Raw genomic sequence first — 21,169 nt, forward strand, 5'->3', positions numbered from 1 at the left:
TTAAAGCAGATGCACTGTGTGTACTTGACAGGCCAGGAGTCAGGCTGCTTTAGTTCACCCAAAGTTCAGGCTGAACCATGTATAAGCCAAAATGACTTCTCCATACCTCAGTATGTCAAAATTTTCTCCATCAAGAGTATGTTCTCTGGACACAATAGAATCAAACAAGAAACCAGTAACAGAAAGACAATGGGAAATTAACACTTGTAAATTAAACAACACAATTCTAAATAATCCATGGGTCAAAAGAGAAGACTCAAGGAAAATTTTTTTTTTTTTTTTTTTTTTGCGGTATGCGGGCCTCTCACTGTTGTGGCCTCTCCCGTTGCGGAGCACAGGCTCTGACGTGCAGGCCCAGCAGTCATGGCTCACGGGCCCAGCCGCTCCGCGGCATGTGGGATCCTCCTGGACCGGGGCAAGAGCCCGTGTCCCCTGCATTGGCAGGCAGACTCTCAACCACTGCACCACCAGGGAAGCCCTCAAGGAAATTTTTAAAATATATTGAAATGAATGAAAGTGGAAACGAAATGTATCAAAATTTGTAGTTGACAAGTAAAGTAGTGGTGAGAGGAATTTTATACTGCTAAATGTTTACATTAGAAAAGAAGAAAATTCTCAAATCAATAACCTAAGTTCCCACATTAATAAACTAGAAGAGGAAGAGTAAAAAAAAAAAAAAAAACAAGAAGGAAGTAAATAATAAAAATATGAGCAAAAAACAATAAAATTGAAAAAAGAATAAACAATACAGAAAACAAAACAATAAGCTTGTTCCATGGGAAGTGTGATAAAATCGACAAGCCTCTAGAGGACACATAAGTTACCAAAAACAAGAATGAAATGTAAGATACCACTGTAGATCCTACAGATAACAAAAGAATAAAAAGAGAATACCAATAGAACTATCATATGACCCAGCAATCCCACTACTGGGCATATACCCTAAGAAAACCATAATTCAAAAAGAGTCATGTACCACAATGTTCATTGCAGCTCTATTTACAGTAGCCAGGACATGGAAGCAACCTAAGTGTCCATTGACAGATGAATGGATAAAGAAGATGTGGCACGTATATACAATGGACTATTAGCCATAAAAAGAAACGAAATTGAGTTATTTGTAGTGAGGTGGATGGACCTAGAGTTTGTCATACAGAGTGAAGTAAGTCAGAAAGAGAAAAACAAATGCCGTATGCTAACACATATATATGGAATCTAAAAAAAAAAAAAAAAAAAAGGTCATGAAGAACTTAGGGGCAGGATGGGAATAAAGACACAGACTTATTAGAAAATGGACTTGAGGACACGGGGAAGGGGAAGGGAAGCTGGGACAAAGTGAGAGAGTGGCATGGACATATATACAGTACCAAATGTAAAATCGATAGCTAGTGGGAAGCAGCTACGTAGCACAGGGAGATCAGCTTTGTGCTTTGTGACCACCTAGAGGGGTGGGATAGGGAGGGTGAGAGGGAGATGCAAGAGGGAGGGGATATGGGGATACATGTATATGTATAGCTGATTCACTTCATTATAAAGCAGAAACTAACACACCATTGTAAAACAATTATACTCCAATAAAGACGTTAAAAAAAAAGAGGATACCCAAAAGCATTCTACACACATAAATTTGACAACTTAGAAAAATACCCCAATCGCCCATAAAAGCACAAACTCCAACAACTTTCACAGCAAGAAATAAATATGTTGAGTAGCTCTATAATTGAAGTCAAAATTTAAACATCTGAAAATGAAATCTTCAGGCCCAGATGTTGGAGATTGGAGATTTCTAACAAACATTTAAAGATTAACACAAATTCTACACAATCTCTTTCAGAATAAACAATTAAAAGGAACACATTCCAACTAACTTCATGAGGCCAGTATTGCCCTGATACCAAAATGAAGGACAGTACCAAAAAAAAAAAAAGAATACAGATCAATATATTTCATGAATGTTGATAAGGAAAAAATCCTTAACAAAGTATTAGCAAATAGAATTTTTAAATATATTAAAAATAAAATTCAACTGAGTAAATTTTAAAGATCTTATTGGCTTTATTGAACGATTCATGAGCCTGGCAGCATCCAACGTAGCAGATAGAAAGGAGCTCTGAGAAGCTGTGCAAAATGAAATTTTTTTATGGGCAGAAGAGAGCAGGAACAAGGAAGTTATTTCTATCAGGCAGAAAGCAGATTGGTTATTGCAAGATTACTTTCCTTTAGGGAATGACAGGGGTCTATCAGGCAGATTACCTAACAAGTGCTGATCAGGTGATTCCGTATTGACTGGTTTAAGATTTTATTTCTTGGAGAGCTGAAACTGTAATTAAGGTATGTGTCGGTTTGGTGACATGAGGTTTAGCATAAGTGACTCCATTTGGGGCCTGTTATTGGGTTTTTAACAAATATATAAAAATAATCATACACTATTACCAAGTGGTGTTTATTAAGTCATGGAATAAATTAAACCAATGTAATAAATCATTGTAATCCGTCATATTAACAGGATAAAATTAAAGATATTACATGATCATATCAATTGATGCAGAAAAGGCATTTGACAAAATTGAACAGTCATTTCTTGTTTTCTTTTAACTGTCAGGAATTAAGAGTAGAGGTGAACTTCCTAACTTCATAAATTAGGGGGGGAAACTATAGCTAATATCAAATTAAATTATGAAAGACTGAATGCTTTCCCCCTAAGTTTGGGAACAAGGCAAATATGTTTGTTCTCACCACTCTAATTCTACCTAGCCCTGGAAGACCCAGCCAGCTCAATAAAATAATTTTGAGACAAAATAAAGTGGAAATCATTCTACTCATTTTTTAGACTTATTATATAGCTACAGTATCAAGACAGTTTAATATTAGCAAAGAGACAGACAGTTCAAAGAAAAAGAATTGGGAACCCAGAAATAGTACACAAGTACAGCCAACTTATTTTTGACAAAGGTGCAAAAGCAATTCAATGGCAGGATAGTCTTTCCAACTGTAACAGAGGAAGAACAGAACTAACACCATGTTGGAACAGCCTCCCTCATTTTTTAGCTTATACTCTATTACTCTAGTCCTGCGCATAGAGTTAAATATTAGAGAAATATTGCTTGTGCCCAAATAGCTCATTAAGTTCCCTGAGGAAAGTTTCCATCCCCTGGTCCCGAGCTAGTTATGGCTACTACTTGTAGATAAGTTCGCTTTCAGCCCAGAAATCTTGCTAATAAGCAGAGATAAGAATGGTAGAGTAAAAATAACTGCTAACAATTTAAAGTTTTTACAGGGGGCTTGTGATCCAGCCTACATGAGCAAGCAGAAGGACAAAGAAATGTTATGCTTCCCTTGAAGGCCAGGTGGCTCCAAGAAGTCTGCACTCCACTTTTACCCTTTAATCTTGAATCCTCCTGCTTCCCCTTTCCCTTAACATAAAAGAAGCCTGAATTCTATTCCAAGTTAAGACGGTTCTTTAGGACATTAGCCAGCCATCTTCTCAATTTTCTGACTTTCCAAATAAAGTCGCTATTCCTTGCCCCAATAACTTTTCTCTTGACATATTGGCCTATTGTGGACAAGCAGTACAAGCTTAGACTCCGTAACACAACAAATGGTTCGGAAGCTGTGATATTGTGATTTATAAAAAGAAATATATATATTTGGTCTTTGTCCCCCCACTCCTGGCACAAAGCTACTAAAACATTTGGAATTTCCTGAGTGATAAGAAAGAAAAAGTTGTCTTTTGTTATGTTAATGAGGTGACTTTGGGAAACCACCTAAGGATGGGGGCTAGTTATCAGGGGAGCTAACCAGGGGCCCCTGACCTCCTACCTAACTTTCAGTCTCACCCCACTGACCTCCAGGGAGGGGAGAGAGTCTGAATCAAGCACCAGTGGCCAACAATTTAATCCATCATGTCTATGAAATGACACCTCTGTAAAAATCCAAAAGTTCAGAGAGTTTCTGAATTGGTGAACACATGGAGATTTGGGAAGAGTAACGCTCTCAGAGAAGACATGGAAGTGCAGTGCCTATTCCCCATACCTTTCCCTTTTATAATAAACTGGTAACCTAGTAAGTAAAATGTCTCTCTGAGTTCTGTGATCCACTCTAGCAAATTAGTGGAAACTAAGGAGGAAATCACAGGAACCTCTGATTTATAGCCAGTTGGTCAGAAGTACATGTAACAAAACCTTACTTACCATTGGAATCTAAAGTCTGGGAGGGAGTAGGGGGGCAGCACAGGCGGGAGCATTTAACCTGTGAAATCCACTACTATCTCCAGGTAGAGAGAAATGTACACTTTAAACTTACACAATGTTATATATCAATTATTTCTGACAAGGGGTTAATATCCAAAATATATAAAGAACTCATACAACTCAATAGCAAAAAGACATAATTCAATTAAATAATGGGAAAAGGATCTGTATAGACCTTCATATGTATATATAATGGAAAATTATTAAGCCATAAAAAGAAGGAAACCCTGTCATTTGCAATATCATGGATAGACCTTGAGGACATTATGCTAAGTGAAATAAGTCAAACAGAGAAAGACAAATACTGTATGATTTCACTTATATTTGAAAATTTTAAAAAGAAAGAAGGAAAAAATTGAACTCAGACAAATTGGTGGTTGCCAGCCATGGGGGTGGGGGTGGTTGAATGAGGTGAAGGGAGTCAAAAGGTACAAACTTCTGGGACTTCCCTCATGGCACAGTGGTTAAGAATCTGCCTGCCAATGCAGGGGACGTGGATTTGAGCCCTGGTCCAGGAAGATCTCACATGCCACGGAGCAACAAAGCCCGTGCACCACAGCTACTGAGCCTGCACTCTAGAGTCCGCGAGCCACAACTACTGAGCCCGTGTGCCACAACTACTGATGCCCACACACCTAGAGCCCGTGCTCCACAACAAGAGAAGTCACCGCAATGAGAAGCCCCTGCACCGCCATGAAGAGTAGCCCCTGCTAGCCACAACTACAGAAAGCCCGTGAACAGCAACAAAGAACAAATGCAACCATAAATAGATACATACATACATACATACATTTATTTTTAAAAAAGGTACAAACTTCCAATTATAAAATAAATGAGTCCTGGGGACATAATGTACAGTATGGTGAAAATAGTTAATAATAGTGTACTGTATATTTGAGAGTTGCTGAGGGTAGATATTAAAAGTTCTCATTACAAGAAAAACATTGTTACTGTGTGGTAATGGATATAATTAGACTTATAATAATGATCATTTTGTTATATATATATGTACGTATGTATACATATATATCAAATCATTATGTTGTACACCTGAAACTGATATGTTGTATGTCCATTATATCACAATAAAAAACTGTAATTGTGTGAGATGATGGATGTATTAACTAATCTTGTGTGGTAATCATTTTCTAATATATATGTGTATCAAATCATTACACGGTACAGCTAAAGTTTACATAATGTTATATATTAATTATTTCTAAATAAAGCTGTGAATTCAAACTAAACAAAAAATATTTTAAGACACAAATAGATCAAATTAAAGTAATAAAGAAAGATATAGCATGATAACATTAATCAAAATAAAGCTAGAGGTTTTGCACAGCAAAGGAAATCATCAAAAAAATGAAAAGAGGGGACTTCCTTGGTGGTCCAGCAGTTAAGATTTTGCCTTCCAGTGCTGGGGTGCAGGTTTGATCTCTGGTCGGGGAGCTAAGATCTCACATGTCTCATGACCAAAACACCAAAACATAAAACAGAAGCAATATTTTAACAAATTCAATAAAAACTTTAAAAATGGTCCACATAAAAAAAATCTTTTTTAAAAAATTAAAAGACAACCTACTGAATAGGTGAATATATTTGCAAATGATATTGCTGATAAGGGGTTAATATCTAAAATATATAAAACTCACTATCAAAAAACAAACAAACAAACAACCCAATCTAAAAATGGGCAGAGGGAAATTCCCTGGTGGTCCAGTGGTTAGGCCTTGGTGCTTTCACTGCCTTAGGCCAGGGTCCAGTCCCTGGTTGGGGAACTAAGATCATGCAAGCCATGTGGCATGGCCAAAAAATAAAAGGGAGGAGGGGGCAGAAGATATGAATAGACATTTTTCCAAAGAAGACTTACAGATGGCTAACAAGAAAAGATGTTCAACAACACTAATCATCAGACAAATACAAATCAAAATTGCAATAACATAGCACCTCACACCTGTCAGAATGGCTACGATCAAAAAGAACACAAATAACAAATGTTGGCAAAGATATGGAGAAAAAAGGAACACTTGTACACTGTTGGTAGGAATGTAAATTGGGGCAGCCACTGAGGAAAACAGTATGGAGGTTCCTCAAAAAACTAAAAATAAAACTACCATATGGGGCTTCCCTGGTGGCACAGTGGTTAAGAATCTGCCTGCCAATGCAGGGGATGCAGGTTCAAGCCCTGGTCCAGGAAGATCCCATGTGCCACAGCACAAGTAAGCCAATGTGCCACTACTACTGAGCCTGTGCTCTAGAACCCACAAGCCACAACTACTGAGCCCACGCACCACAACTACTGAAGCCCATGCACCTAGAGCCCCTGCTCTGCAATGAAGAGTAGCCCCCGCTCACCACAATTAGAGAAAGCCCATGCCCAGCAATGAAGACCCAACAGCCAAAAATAAATAAATAAAATAAATAAATTTATTTTTTTAAAAAAGCTACCATATGATCCAGCAATTCTACTTTTGGGTACAAATCTGAAGAAAACAAAAAAACTTAATTCAAAAAGATACATGTACCCCAATGTTCATAGCAGCATTATTTACAATAGCCAAGATATGGATGCAACCTAAGTGTCCATCAATAGATTGAATGGATAAAGAAGACGTATGAATATCTATATATTCACACAGACACATATACATACAATGGAATACTACTCAGCCATAAAAAAGAATGAAATCTTGCCATTTGTAACAACATGGATGGGCCTTGAGGGTATTATGCTAAGTGAAATAAATCAGACAAAGACAAATACTGTATGATTTCACTTATATGTGGAATCTGAAACAAATGAACAACAACAACAAAACAAACCAGAAAGACTCATAGATACAGAGAACAAACAGATGGTTGCCAGAGGAGAGGAGGATGGGGGGTTGAGTGAAATAGGTGAAGGAGATTAAGAGGTACAAACTTCTAGTTACAAAACAATTGAGTCATGGGAATGGAATGTACAGCTTTGGGAATATAGTCAATAATATTGTAATAACTTTGTATGGTCACCGATGGTAGCTAGACTTACTGTGGTGATCATTTTGTAATGTACAGAAATATTGAATCACTGAGGTGTGTACCTGGAACTAATACAGTGCTGTAGGTCAATTATACTTCGATTTTTTAAAAAGGATATATAATCACAGTATTCTAAATGGTTCTGCAGTGAGCTATATTTACATTGTTATAAAGATGCAAACAGTAATTATGATATAATTTAAAGTATGATAAAATTTTTGGATAGAAGATGAGGAATGACAGGAGGAGGTATTAAATTTTCATCTCATAATATTTATAAATTTAAAGATTGCTTTTTTCTTTTCTATTTATGTATCTATGTGAGATGATAGATGTTAACTAAACCTTATTGTGGTAATCATTTCACAATATATATAAATCAAACCACCATACTGTACACCTTAAACTTACTTATACAGTGATGTGTGTCAATTATTTCTCAATGAAACTGGAAAAAAAACTGGTAGAACTGAAAAGAGAAGAAGTCAAATTCACTGTTACTATTGGAGACTTCAGTATTCCTCTATCACTAATTGAAAGATCCTATAGGCATAAAATCAGTAATGACATATTTGAACTCACCAGCACCATCAATCCACTGGACATAATAGACACTTATAAAAAATTCATCAAACAACAGCAGAACACACGTTGAACTCAAGCTCACATAGAACATTCACCAAGATAGATCACATTCTAGGCCATTAAACAGGTCTTAACAAATTTACAGGAATACAAATTAAATAAAGTATGTTCTCAGACAACAGTGGAATTAAACAAGAAATCAGCAACAAAAAAGGAGCTGAAATATCCCAAAATTTTTGGAGACTCTGCAATACACTGCTAAATAACACATGCATCAAAAAAGTCTTAGGAGAAAATTTTAAAATATTTTGACATTTTTCTCAAGTGCTCATGGAACATTCTCCAGGATAGATCATACCTTGGGTCACAAATCAAGCCTTGGTAAATTTAAGAAAATTGAAATCATATCAAGTATCTTTTCTGACCACAATGCTATGAGACTAGATATCAGTTACAGGAAAAGATCTGTAAAAAAAACAAACACATGGGGGCTAAACAATACACTACTTAATAACCAAGTGATCACAGAAGAAATCAAACAGGAAATCAAAAAATACCTAGAAACAAATGACAATGGAGACATGACAACCCCAAATCTATGGGATGCAGCAAAAGCAGTTCTAGGAGGGAAGTTTATAGCAATACAATCCTACCTTAAGAAACAGGAAACATCTCAAATAAACAACCTAACGTTGCACCTAAAGCAATTAGAGAAAGAAGAACAAAAAACCCCCAAAGTTAGCAGGAGAGAAATCATAAAGGTCAGATGAGAAATAAATGAATAAGAAATGAAGGAAACGATAGCAAAGATCAATAAAACTAAAAGCTGGTTCTTTGAGAAAAAAACAAACTTGATAAACCATTAGCCAGACTCATCAAGAAAAAAAGGGAGAAGACTCAAATCAATAGAATTAGAAATGAAAAAGGAGAAGTAACAATTGACACTGCAGAACTACAAAAGATAATGAGAGATTACTACAAGCAACTCTATGCCAAAAAAATGGACAACCTGGAAGAAATGGACAAATTCTTAAAAATGCACAACTTGCCAAGACTGAATCAGGAAGAAGTAGAAAATATGAACAGACCAATCACAAGCACTGAAATTGAAACTGTGATTTAAAATCTTCCAACAAACAAAAGCCCAAGACCAGATGGCTTCACAGGCGAATTTTATCAAACATTTAGAGAAGAGCTGTCACCTATCCTTCTCAAACTCTTCCAAAATATAGCAGAGGGAGGAACACTCCCAAACTCATTCTACGAGGCAACCTTCACCTTGATACCAAAACCAAAGATGTCACAAAGAAAGAAAACTACAGGCCAATATCACTGATGAACATAGATGCAAAACTCCTCAACAAAATACTACCAAACAGAATCCAACAGCACATTAAAAGGATCATACACCATGATCAAGTGGGGTTTATTCCAGGAATGCAAGGATTCCTTGAATACAATGAATGAATACAACACAATGAATACAATGTAATGAATACAACACAGAGGAGAGTTAACCAGGTGGATTAACTGCTGGACTTGGAAGCCTTTCTGATAGTCAGTTTTTCTTATGTGAGAAATGAGTCACATATGGGAAGTGCTGTATACGGGCCCTGTTACCTGGGGCTCCCATCTGGACTGGTCCCCAGCCCCTAGCTTGTGTCGCTACAGAGCCCACCATACTGCCACCTGTCTGACTTTTCCAGGTGAGAGATTTTCTTTTCCAGATCTTAATCCCAAACTTTCTCCTGAACGATTCTGGACCCGAATCCACCCGCCTCCCATTCTCCTCCCTCCAGAGAGAATCCTTGAGGTCCCCGGAAGGCACCTACTCCGTATGGAAGAAGGGCCTTACCAATATTACTGTCTCAAAGCAAAAACTATGAGTTGGGCACTGCCGTCTTGTTCCTGGACACAAGCAGCTGCAAAGGAGGGCTGTGGGGGTGCGGGTGGGGGGCATGTTTGTTACTGTTGGCAAGGAGTCCTGTGGTCCCACTGATCAGTGCACAGCTTCAGGCTTGTTCTGACAGAGGAGAGAGGTTCCAAAAGCGAGAGTCATTTTGGAATTCCGTGTTTGTTATCCCTGGGATCAGTGTAAGCACAGAAATCTGTGGTCCAGAGAGTGTGATGGTCACACTCAGTGATGGTCAGGCAGAGATGGTTGAGTTTGGGAGTCACTGAGGGTGCTCTGTGCTCGCTGATTGGGTGGTAAATTTTGGTTCCAGGCTAACCGATTTGTCTCGGTTAGCCCAGAACTCCCAGGTGGAGCCATGAACATAGCTAATCCCATGCAAATCAGAATGACTGGTCTCCCTCTTGAGTGCATTGACTGATGGTGTCCAGGTCACTGATACAACACCTGTGAGGTCAATGTATGCTCACTAAGGATGACTGTGTCCCCAGTGATTCAGGCGTCTGTGATGTGAGTGACAGGGATGGGTGGGCTTCACGATGTGGGGACACTAATGTGGGGCTTCCTGCTCACTGATGGCATGGATGTCGGGCCAGGAATGTGGGCTTTACGGGACAGTAACACTGGTTTGGGGGCATTAGTGAGGAGAGTCTGTGCGATTGGTGATGGCTTTCATTGAGTTCAGTAATGAGAGATTAGTGGCTGTAATAACTGGGGTCAGTGAAATTTAGTGAGGAGGGTCCATGGGTTCAGTGATGAGGATCAGGTGAGGTCAGTGAATGGCTGACTGATTGGGGGTAGTCATTAACAGGGTCAGTTGGTAGAGACTTTCTTGATACCCTGTTCACAAGTATAGATTTTAATAGTTATTAGTACAGTGCATTCATGTGCTTAGTGCTAAGTTATTTGTCTCCCTTTAACTCATCTCCATTTTTTTCATAATTACCACCTATGAATTTTTTAAAGTTATTTTTAATTTACATTCAATAAAATCAGCTCTTTTTGGTGTAGTATTTATGTGTTTTGTGTAACCATCACCACATTCAAGTTGCCTCATGAATTTTTTAGATCTTGGCTCCACCCTTTATGACCTTTGTGACCTTGGGCAGTTTTCTTTAACTCTCTGCATCTCCACTGAGAGAATTAAATGAGTTAATACATGTGTGTGGCATAGAATAACTGCTCAAAAAATGTTAGCTATTAAGCTAATATACCTTCTCCTATTTTATTTTCTTCCTCACAGATGGTAATTTTTGTAACATCATCCACTATTTACTGAACTGAAATGTCAACTTTTATGTTAATTAACTTATGAGAATTTGATCACTTTATTTCCCATGTTGATGACTGAATGGATTATGAGCTGAATCTGCAGCAGAAGGTACATGGCAGCTTCACTTAAGTCAATGAACAGGAATATTTGCCTTCCTTGCAGTCCTTTGCTCAAACTCCTCTATTTAGAAAATATTTATTGTGCACCTATGTGAATCAAGAACCAGTGATCCCTAAAATTCAAATGGAACCAAATGGTTCCCAAATTGCCAAAGCAATTTTGACAAAAAAGAAGAAAGCTGAGGTATCATCCTCCCAGAGTTTAGACTATACTACAAAGCTACAATAATCAAAACACCATGGTACTGGCACAAAAACAGACATGTAGATCAATGGAACAGAATAGAGAGCACAGAAATCAACCCATGCACCTATGGTCAATTAATCTACATCAAAGGAGACAAGAATATACAATGGAGAAAAGACAGTCTCTTCAACAAGTAGTGCTGGAAAAACTGGACAGCTACATGTAAAACAATGAGATTAGAACATTCTCTCACAACATATACAAAAATAAACTCAAAATGGATTAGAGATCTAAATGTAAGACCTGAAACCATAAAACTCCTAGAGGTGAACATAGGCAGAACACTCTTTGACATACATTGTAGCAATATTTTTTGGATCTGTCTCCTAAGGCAAAAGAAATAAAAGCAAAAATAAACAAATGGGATATAATTAAACTTAAAAGCATTTGCACAGCAAAGGAAGCCATCATCAAAATGAAAAGACAGCCTACAGAATGGGAGAAAATACTTGCAAATGATGTGACTTACAAGTGGTTAATATCCAAAATATATAAACAGCTCATACAACTCAATATCAAAAAAACCCCCAAACAATCCAATTTAAAAAATGGGCAGAAGACCTGAATAGACATTTTTCCAAAGAAGACTTACAGATGGCTAACAGGCACATGAAAAAATCCTCAACATTGCAAATTATTAGAGAAATGCAAATCAAAGCCACAATGAGATATCACCTCATACATGTCAGAAGGGCTATCATCAAAAAGTCTACAAATAGGGCTTCCCTGGTGGCGCAGTTGTTGAGAGTCCACCTGCCGATGCAGGGGACATGGGTTCGTGCCCCGGTCCGGGAAGATCCTACATGCCGCGGAGCGGCTGGGCCCATGAGCCATGGCCGCTGAGCCTGCGCATCTGGAGCCTGTGCTCCGCAACGGGAGAGGCCACAACAGTGAGAGGTCTGCGTACCGCAAAAAAAAAAAAAAAAAAAAAAAGTCTACGAATAACAAATGTTGGACAGGACGTGGAGAAAAGGAAATCCTTGTACACTGTTGTTAGGAATGTAAATTCATGTAGTCACTATGGAAAACAGTATGGAGGTTCCTCAAAAAACTGAAAATAGAACTACCACATGAGTGGAGAAATTCCACTCCTGGGTATATATCTGAAGAAAATGAAAACACTAATTCAAAAAGATACATGCACCCCAGTGTTCATAGTAGCACTATTTACAAGAGCCAAGACATGGAAGCAACCCAAGTGCCCATCAATAGACGAATGGATAAAGAAGATGTGAATATATATATATATATTTATTTAATGGAATGTTACTCAGCCATAAAAAAGAATGAAATTCTTCCATTTGCAACAACATGGATAGACCTAGAGAATATTATGCTTAGTGAAATAAGTCAGATAGAGAAAGGTAAATACTGTATGATATCATTCATATGTGGAATCTAAAAAATAATACAAATGAATGTATATGCAAAACAGAAACAGACTCATAGATTAGAAAATGAACTAGTGTTTACTGAAGTAAGGAGAGACAAATTATGGGTGTGGGATTAAAAGATACAAACTACTATCTATAAAATAGATAAGCAACAATGATATATTGTATAGCACAGGGAGTTATAGCCACTAGCTTGTAATAACTTTTAATGGAATATAATCTGCAAAAATACTGAATCATTATGCTGTATAACTGAAACTAATATAATATTGTGAATCAACTCTACTTCAATAAATAAATGAATTCACAGGCCAAAATAAAGTAGACATACATAAAAGTTTGGCAATATTCACCTTATACTTTACATTATGCTGCTCTGCTTAAGGATAGACAAACCACATCATAGCACAATAATAAAATGCAATTAACTTGAAAAAAAAAAGAACCAGCGATCCAGGTAACAATATTCATGTTATGGTAGGGATGACAGGCAGTATGTATATATACAAACAGATGAGGAAGGTGACTTCATGTAGTGTTAAGTGCAGTGAGGAAAATGGCATAACAGGGTTGACTGTGATTGTGGGAAGCCACAGGAGGGTGTTAAAGTAGGGAGTGAAAAGATCTGTTTCAATTTTTAAAACCACTCTGGGTGCCGGGGACTAAGGGATGGGGTGGAGAAAAGGGTCCTGGGGACTTTATTATGGCCTATGTGCCAAATAATTGATGTTAAAAAATAACATGAAGAACATTATAGGGAAAAAAATGCAGTCAGAGCTAAAGCAGGCAAGCCCTGCTGGAGTCATGGGGTAGAATGTTCACAAATTTCCCAGTGCAGTTTCAACCCCTAACTGTGTTTTTCTCTGGCATGGAATCATAGTAGGTGACTTCAGGACACACTGGCCCTGTACCTTTAGAGACCCCAGGTCCCAGGACAAGTGATGCTTATCAGGAGCTTCTGGGGCCTGGGAAACTGGATCCTTGGGCCAGGTCATTGTTTCTTTTTGAGGTCTGGAGACATGTTTCAACAGTAAAATTTTGTATTTCATTTCATCCCTATGTGCTATCAGCCCCACTTGTGGGAGCCTGCATTCACATCTCTGCCCTACACATGAGGCAGGGTGGCAGGCCCATCTGGGGCAGGGTCAGGGTTTTGTTTTCCACTGGAAGAGGCTACATTTGCCTTAATAGGGCTTGAAGTATCAGGAGCGCTGGTTGCATGTTAAGTTATGTGGGTCACCTGTGACATGGACAATCTCTAAGTCAGGCTGTTTTGGGATTAAATGAGATGCATCATACCCCATCATACAGAGGGTGTGCCCTTTGCCAGATGCTGTGCTGAGGGCCTCACAAACTCTCACAAGGGCCTTATAAGCTCATCTTCCTGTTCTCCCCGCCTGTAGGTCCTTATCTTCTGGCCTCGCTTGGATCCCATCTGCCTGACTCCAGAATTGGTTTGATGGTGTTCTTTTTGTTTAGTGACCTGCAGCATGCCTGCCTCTGTTATGTGATTGTTCCTTCAGAGTACCTGGGTCAGACACAGCCCCTCATGAAGCCTCTTCTCCTTTAGAGTACCAGGGATTCAGCCTGGGTGCTGGTGGCTTCCCTTGTCTCAAGGTCCACAGTAGAGGATCAGATAGGGTAAGGACCAGGGAAAGCCCAGGAAGATACCCTCACTCAGAGGCCATAGTGCCCACCATTCCTCCAGATTGCAGAGGATGACCCAGACTCAGGTGAGTTAAGCTTTGTATTTACACATCCACACCTACCACTCTTTGCTTGCCAATGTATTTCAGGAAGTTTTTGCAGTTCCATGCAAGGGAAAGGCAAAAACAGGAGGTCTTGTGATTGGGGAGTAAGTGGTACAGAAAAGGTGTGTTTAGAGAACATCAACTCAAAGGAAAGACCAAAATCTCCTAGAAAATTGTGGGGGAAACTTTTTATGAGACTTAATTTTGAAAAATCAACTGGAGATAATGAAACAAAGTTTATCTTTTTAAATAAAATCAGATTGCATTGCAACTTTACACTAATTCCGAGAAAGGACAGAGAATGAAGGGGCTTAATTGTTCTTTAACTTTGTAATGGAAAATTTCAAACATACACAAAAGTTGAACAGTAACAGGAACCTCTGTGTATCATTATCCATCTTCAACCATTGTCAACTGTGTGATTGTCCTTTTCTGGGTACAATTTCCCCCACAAAATTAGATAACCACGTCTGCAGAGGCACATTCAATGGTTTACATTGTTGGCAGTTCCAAGCAGTGAAATAAGGAACTTCCTCATACACATGTATACAGTCAGGAGGCAAATAGATTTTAGTGTTGGTTCTGGCAGCAAGATTATGGCATTGAAGTGTTTTCAAGATGCCAGTGGAAGTCAACCTGACTTCGCATTAACAGTATGAGAAACTGTGCCTATGATACTAGCCATTGTGTTGAAAGGGGAGTGTTCATATATGCTATTATATACTTGAACTGTCCCTGTCAGAATATATAAGAAAGTGGTAAGAGTTATTGTTCTGATCACAGGTACCAACGAATGGGGCCTAGAGATGGGAGAAACAGCTTTTTTTTTTCTGTACCCTTTTCTACTTTGTAAATTTTGTGGGTATGTTTGTGTGTTTATATGTTTTACTATGCATATATTATTCAAAAAGATGAATTAATTTCAAGAATTTGGCCAATCTAAAGGGTTATGTCTCATTTTAATTTGTATTTCTTAATGACTTTTGAGTTTGAGCCTGTTTTGTATGTATTTGTTAACCATTTGTATTTTTGTTTCTATTGACTGGATTTTCGCAACCCATTGTTTTGTGTTGTTTATTTTGATTGAGTGATAAAAGCACTTACATATTTTGAACAGCCACCAGCCCTCCTTATTTTGAGTGAGTTCCAGATGTTTTCTCCTAGGTAGTTATTTTATTTTATAGAGAGTTTGAATTTAAGTTGGGTTATCTTTAATCTTTTTCACTATTGTTGGTATACAGAACTCAATGGATTTTTGTATATCACTTTGACATCTAGCAACCTTGCTAAACTCTCTTGTTAAGTGTAATCATCTGTTCACTCTGTGTAGACCTTTATTTCTGTGAATTTTGAGTGTTTATTTCTTCCTTTGCAAACCTTTTTAATTTCTATTTTTTTTAAATCTTACTACGAAGTCTAGCATCTTCAATACCATGTTCTGTAGCCATGGAGATTATGGCCATCCTTGTCTACTTTCACATTTTATAGGGAATGTTTTTAACATTTCACTGTTAACTGTAATGATGCTGCTATGTTAACTATAATGATGATGAACTTTGCCTACCCAAGGTTTACTAACAAATTATCTTTTTTTCTCTAGAAGCTTTATACTTTTAAACACATTAGTTTACATCTTGAATTAATTTTTGTTTGTGTTATAGTTATTTTTTCTTCCAGTTTTATTTAGATATAACTGACATGTATAATTTTAAGCTGTAAATATGATTTGACTTAAATACATCATGAAACAATTATCACAGTAAGTTGTTTATTGAACATCCAACATCTCATATATATTAACATTAAAGAAACAGAAAAAATTTTTTTTCCTTGTGTTGAGCACTCTTAGGATTTACTTTCTTAATAACTTTATATATAACATACAGCAGTGGTAATTAAATTTATCATGTTGTACATTACATCCATAGTACTTATTTTATAACTGGAAGTTTGTACATTTTGACTACCTTCATTCAATACCCCCTCCCACTATGCCCTGCCTCTGCTATCCATAAATCTGATCTCTTTTTCTATGAGTTTGTTTGTTTATTTATTTTTGAAGTATAATTGACCTACAACACTGTGTTAGTTTCTGGTACACAACATAGTGATTCAATATTTCTCTACATTTCAAAATGGTCACCATAATAAGACTAATTGTCATATGTCACCATATAAAGACATTACATAATTATTGACTATATTACTCACACTGTACAGTATTTGTCTTTCTCTGTCTGACTTATTTCACTTAAATATTACCCTCTAAGTCCATCCATGTTGTTGTAAATGGCAAGATTTCATTCTTTTTTATGGCTAATATTCCATACAGCATATATATGGGTCTTATTTTTTTTATACATCCAGATACTCTGTCTTTCAATTGGAGCATTTAGTCCATTTACATTTAATCATTGATAGGTATGTACTTATTGACATTTTATTCTTTGTTTTGGGTTGTTTTTGTAGTTGTTTTTTTTTGTCCAACTATATATGTAATCACTTTTTTTCAATTGAAATATAGTTGATTTATCTTTTTTGTTCTTCTTCTTTTGCTCTCTTCGCTTATGATTTGATGACTATCTTTAGTGTTATATTTGGATTCCTTTCTCTTTTTTGTGTGTGTATCTTCTATAATTTTTGGTTTGTGGTCACCATGAGGTTTATACATAGCAATCTATACATATACATGATTATTTTAAGTTGCTGAACTTAATTTGAAATGCATTTAACAACCCCGCATTTTTACTCCTCCCCCCCACTTTGTTTTACTGTTTTTGACATCATATTTTACATCCTTTTGTTTTGTGTATCCCTTAACTACTTATTGTAGAAATAGACGATATCACTACTTTTGTATTTTAACCTTCCTACTAGCTTTATAAGTGGTTGATTGACTACTGTTTTTGCCTTTTCCAATGACATTTTTCCTTTTGAACTCTTCATATTTCTAGTTGTGGCCTTTTCTTTTTCACTTAGAGACAAGATGTTTTGTAATGTTGAACTCTTTTAGCTTTTGCTTGCTTGTAAAACTTTTTATCTCTCCTTCAAATCTTAATGAAAGTAGAGTATTCTTGGTTGTAAGTTGGGTAGAGTATTCTTGGTTGTAGGCTTTTGCCTTTCATCACTTTAAATATATAGTGCCACTCCCTTCTGCCCTGCAGCGTTTCTGCTGAAAAGTCAGTTGATAGCCTTATGGGAGTTCCCTTGTACATAACTTGTTGCTTTTCCCTTGCTGCTTTTAATATTCTCTCTTTATCTTTAATTTTTGACATTTTAATTATAATGTGTCTTGGGGTGGTCCTCTCTGGGTTGATCCTGTTTGGAACTCTCTGTGCTTCCCAGACCTGGATGTTTGTTTCCTTTCCCAGGTTAGGGAATTTTTCAGCTATTCTTCAGCTATGTCCTATGCCCCTTTCTCTCTCTCTGCTCTTTCTGGTACCCCTATAATGTGAATGTTAGTATGCTTGATGGTGTCTCAGAGGTCTCTTAAGTGTCTTCATTTTTTAAAATTCTTTTTCCTGTTCAGCTTCAGTGATTTCCACTACTCTGTCTTTCAGTTCCCTGATCTCTTCCTCTGTATCATCTAATCTACATTGATTTCTTCTAGTGTGTTTTGTATTTCACTTATTGTATTCTTCATCTCTGTTTGGTTCTTCTTTATATTTTCTAACTCTGTTAAAACATCTAAGTTCTCACTCTGTTTATCCATTCTTCTCCCAAGTTCTTTGAGCATCTCTATCATCATTACCTTAAACTCTTTATTGGGTAGATTGCTTGTCTCCATTTCACTTAGTTCTTCTTCTGGGGCTTTATCTTGTTCCTTCATTTGGAACATATTCTTCTGTTGCCTAATTTTGCCTAGTTTGCTGTTTTTATTTCTATGTATTTAGTAAATTGGTTACATTTTCTGATCTTGGAGAAGTGGGCTTATGTAGGAAACATCCTATGTTATCCACCAGTGCATTCCCCTCTGTTCACCAGAGCTATATGTTCTAGGGATGTTCTCTCTGTGGGTTGCATGGGCCCTTCTGTTGAGGCAGGCCGACTGCTGTGGGTGTGCTTGTAGGCATGCCTGGCCCATGGTCTGTTTGGTTTCCAGGCTCTGCCTTGTGCAGTGGCTGTTGGCCACTGGTAGATGGGGCCAGGTTGTGGCACAGCTGGCTGCATGGCCAACTGTAAAGGAAGAGAGTCCTGATCCTGATGCCAGCCTGCTGGTGGACAGAGCCAGGTCACAAGGTGGTTGGCTACAGAGCCCCAGGTGCTTCAAAAGCTAGTGCTGGCCCACAGGTGGGTAGGGTCAGAGCCTGGGGACTCTGGCTGTGGGAGTGGGGTCCCAGAGCTGGTGTTGGCCCACAGGTGGGCAGGACCAATGTCCAGGGGGTTCCTGGGCTGGTACCCATCCCCTGTTGAGTGAGGCTGCATCCTAGGGCTGATACCAACGTTCCAGTAGTCAGGGCTCAGTTCTGGGGTGGGTGAAGGCTCAGGAGGTCCTACAGCAGCTTGTCTCCTGGTGGATGGGGCTGTGTTCCTGCTCAGCTAGCTCTTGGTCTGTGGCATCCCAGGACTGGTGCCATGGGCTGGTGTGCAGGGTTGGGTCCTGGCCCTAATAAGTTGGAGGGAGGATGCCAAAATGCAATTGCTAGCACTAGTGTCCACATGGTAGAACAAGCTTCTCAAAATGGCTGCTGCCAGCGTCTGTGTCCCCAGGATGAGTCCCACTTGCTTCTAATCTCTCCAGGAGACTCTCCAAGATCAGCAAGTGGGTCTGACCCAGGCTCCTTTCAGATTACTGTTTCTGTCCTGAGTGCTGGAGCACGTGAGATTGTGTTTGCACCCTTTAAGAGTGGAGTCTCTATTTCCCACAGCACTTCCCAAAGTCACCCCACTGGCCTTCAAAGCCAAATGTTCTGGGGGCTCATCTTCCCCATGCAGGACCCCTGAGCTGAGGAGTCCAATATGTAGCTCAGACCTCTCATTCCTTGGAGGGAACCTCTGCAATTTTAATTATTTTCCCATTTGTGGATCTCCTACCCAGGGGTATGGGACTTGGCTATACTATGTCTCCACCTCTCCTACCCATCTTGTTATGGTTCTTTCTTTATATCTTTAGTTCTAGAAAATATTTCCTGCTAGTCTTTAGGTAGTTCTCATCGATATTTGCTCTGTAAATCGTTGTAATTTTGGTGCACCATGGGAGGAGGTGAACTCAGGGTCTTCCAACACTGCCATCTTGGCCACCTTCCTCTGTATGTTGACAGTTTAGTTAAACTACTCCATAATATTGCTGCCTCAGCATCCATTTTGTGTGGCCGCACAGCCTGCAGAGACCTTGAACTGACACTAGCTCCTCCCTCCATCACATGTCCTAGAAAACAGCTCACAGAGTTAAATGTAAGTTGATGATAGAACTCCCCGATGGCTCTTGTGATAATCAGTCTCCTCGCCTCCCAGGCCCTTCCCCTTAGATATGAACCTCAAGGAACATACGAAACCTTTGCTCTTTTGGGGGATTGAATTGACCAATCTGGCTTAATCTGGGAACCTCAAAGCATTTCACCCAAAGATCCTAATAAAGGCATGTACTAGGTAGTGTCAGGCTTTCTCGGCCCACACTCTGCTTTGACCTTGAAGTGTGACCCCTCAGGCATGTGAGTACTTCCTCCAGAACCTGTGAGTAATAAACTTCTATTTTGATTTCCTTGTCTTTTGTTGAACCACAGCTCACTATTCAGACATCCTGGGGTTCCACTTAACAAATGTTAATTTAATAAAGTCACAACAGTTTTATACTAGGAGTTGAGGCTTATATTCCCCCCCGCCATACTGATATCTAGTTGTTCTGGCACCATATTTGAGATGGCTTTTCTTTCCCTATTCAATTGCATTGGTGTCTTTTAAAACAATCAATTGATCATATAATTGTGAGTTGATTTCTCTGTTCTATTCCAATAATCTGTTGTTTTGTTATGTCGAAAATTCACTTCTTTAATTACTGTTACTTTATAGTAATGATTTAGATTAATTAGCACAAGTCTTCCAACTTTGTTCCTCTTCAAGATTATTTTAGCTGTTCTAAGTCTTTTGAATTTCCATATAAATTTCCAAATTGGCTTTTTTCTTTCAGTTTTATTGAGATATAATTGACATACAGCACTGTAGAAGTTTAAGGCGTACAAAATAATGATTTGACATATAAATTATGAAATGATTATCACAAAAAATTTAGTGACCATCCATCATCACACATAGATACAAAAGTAAAGAAATAAGAAAAAAAGTTTTTTTATTCTTGTGGTAAATCCTCTTAGGATTTACTAACTTAACAACTTTCATATATAACATACAGCATTGTTAACTGTACTTATGATGTTGTACATTACAACCCTAGCAATTGTTTATAACTGGAATTTTGTACATTTTGACTGCTTTCATCCAATTTCCCCTCCCCTGACTCTGCCTCTGTAACCACAAATCTGATCTCTTTTTCTATGAGTTCGTTTTTTAAGACTACAGTAATCGACCTACAACACTATGTTTGTTCCTGTTATACAACATAGTAATTCAATATTCCTATGCATTTCAAAATGATCACCATGATAATTCTAGTTATG

At 38.1% G+C, this 21,169-nt stretch overlaps 1 protein-coding gene across 1 annotated transcript in view; it reads right to left on the reverse strand.

Annotated features, from left to right (window-relative positions):
• The window catches only part of ZNF484 (zinc finger protein 484), an 89,458-nt gene that overhangs the window by 35,222 nt on the left and 33,067 nt on the right, over window positions 1-21,169 (reverse strand). The window lies entirely within an intron of this gene.

Source organism: Orcinus orca, chromosome 6 (assembly GCF_937001465.1).
Source record: "Orcinus orca chromosome 6, mOrcOrc1.1, whole genome shotgun sequence".
Classification (NCBI taxonomy): Eukaryota; Metazoa; Chordata; class Mammalia; order Artiodactyla; family Delphinidae; genus Orcinus; species Orcinus orca.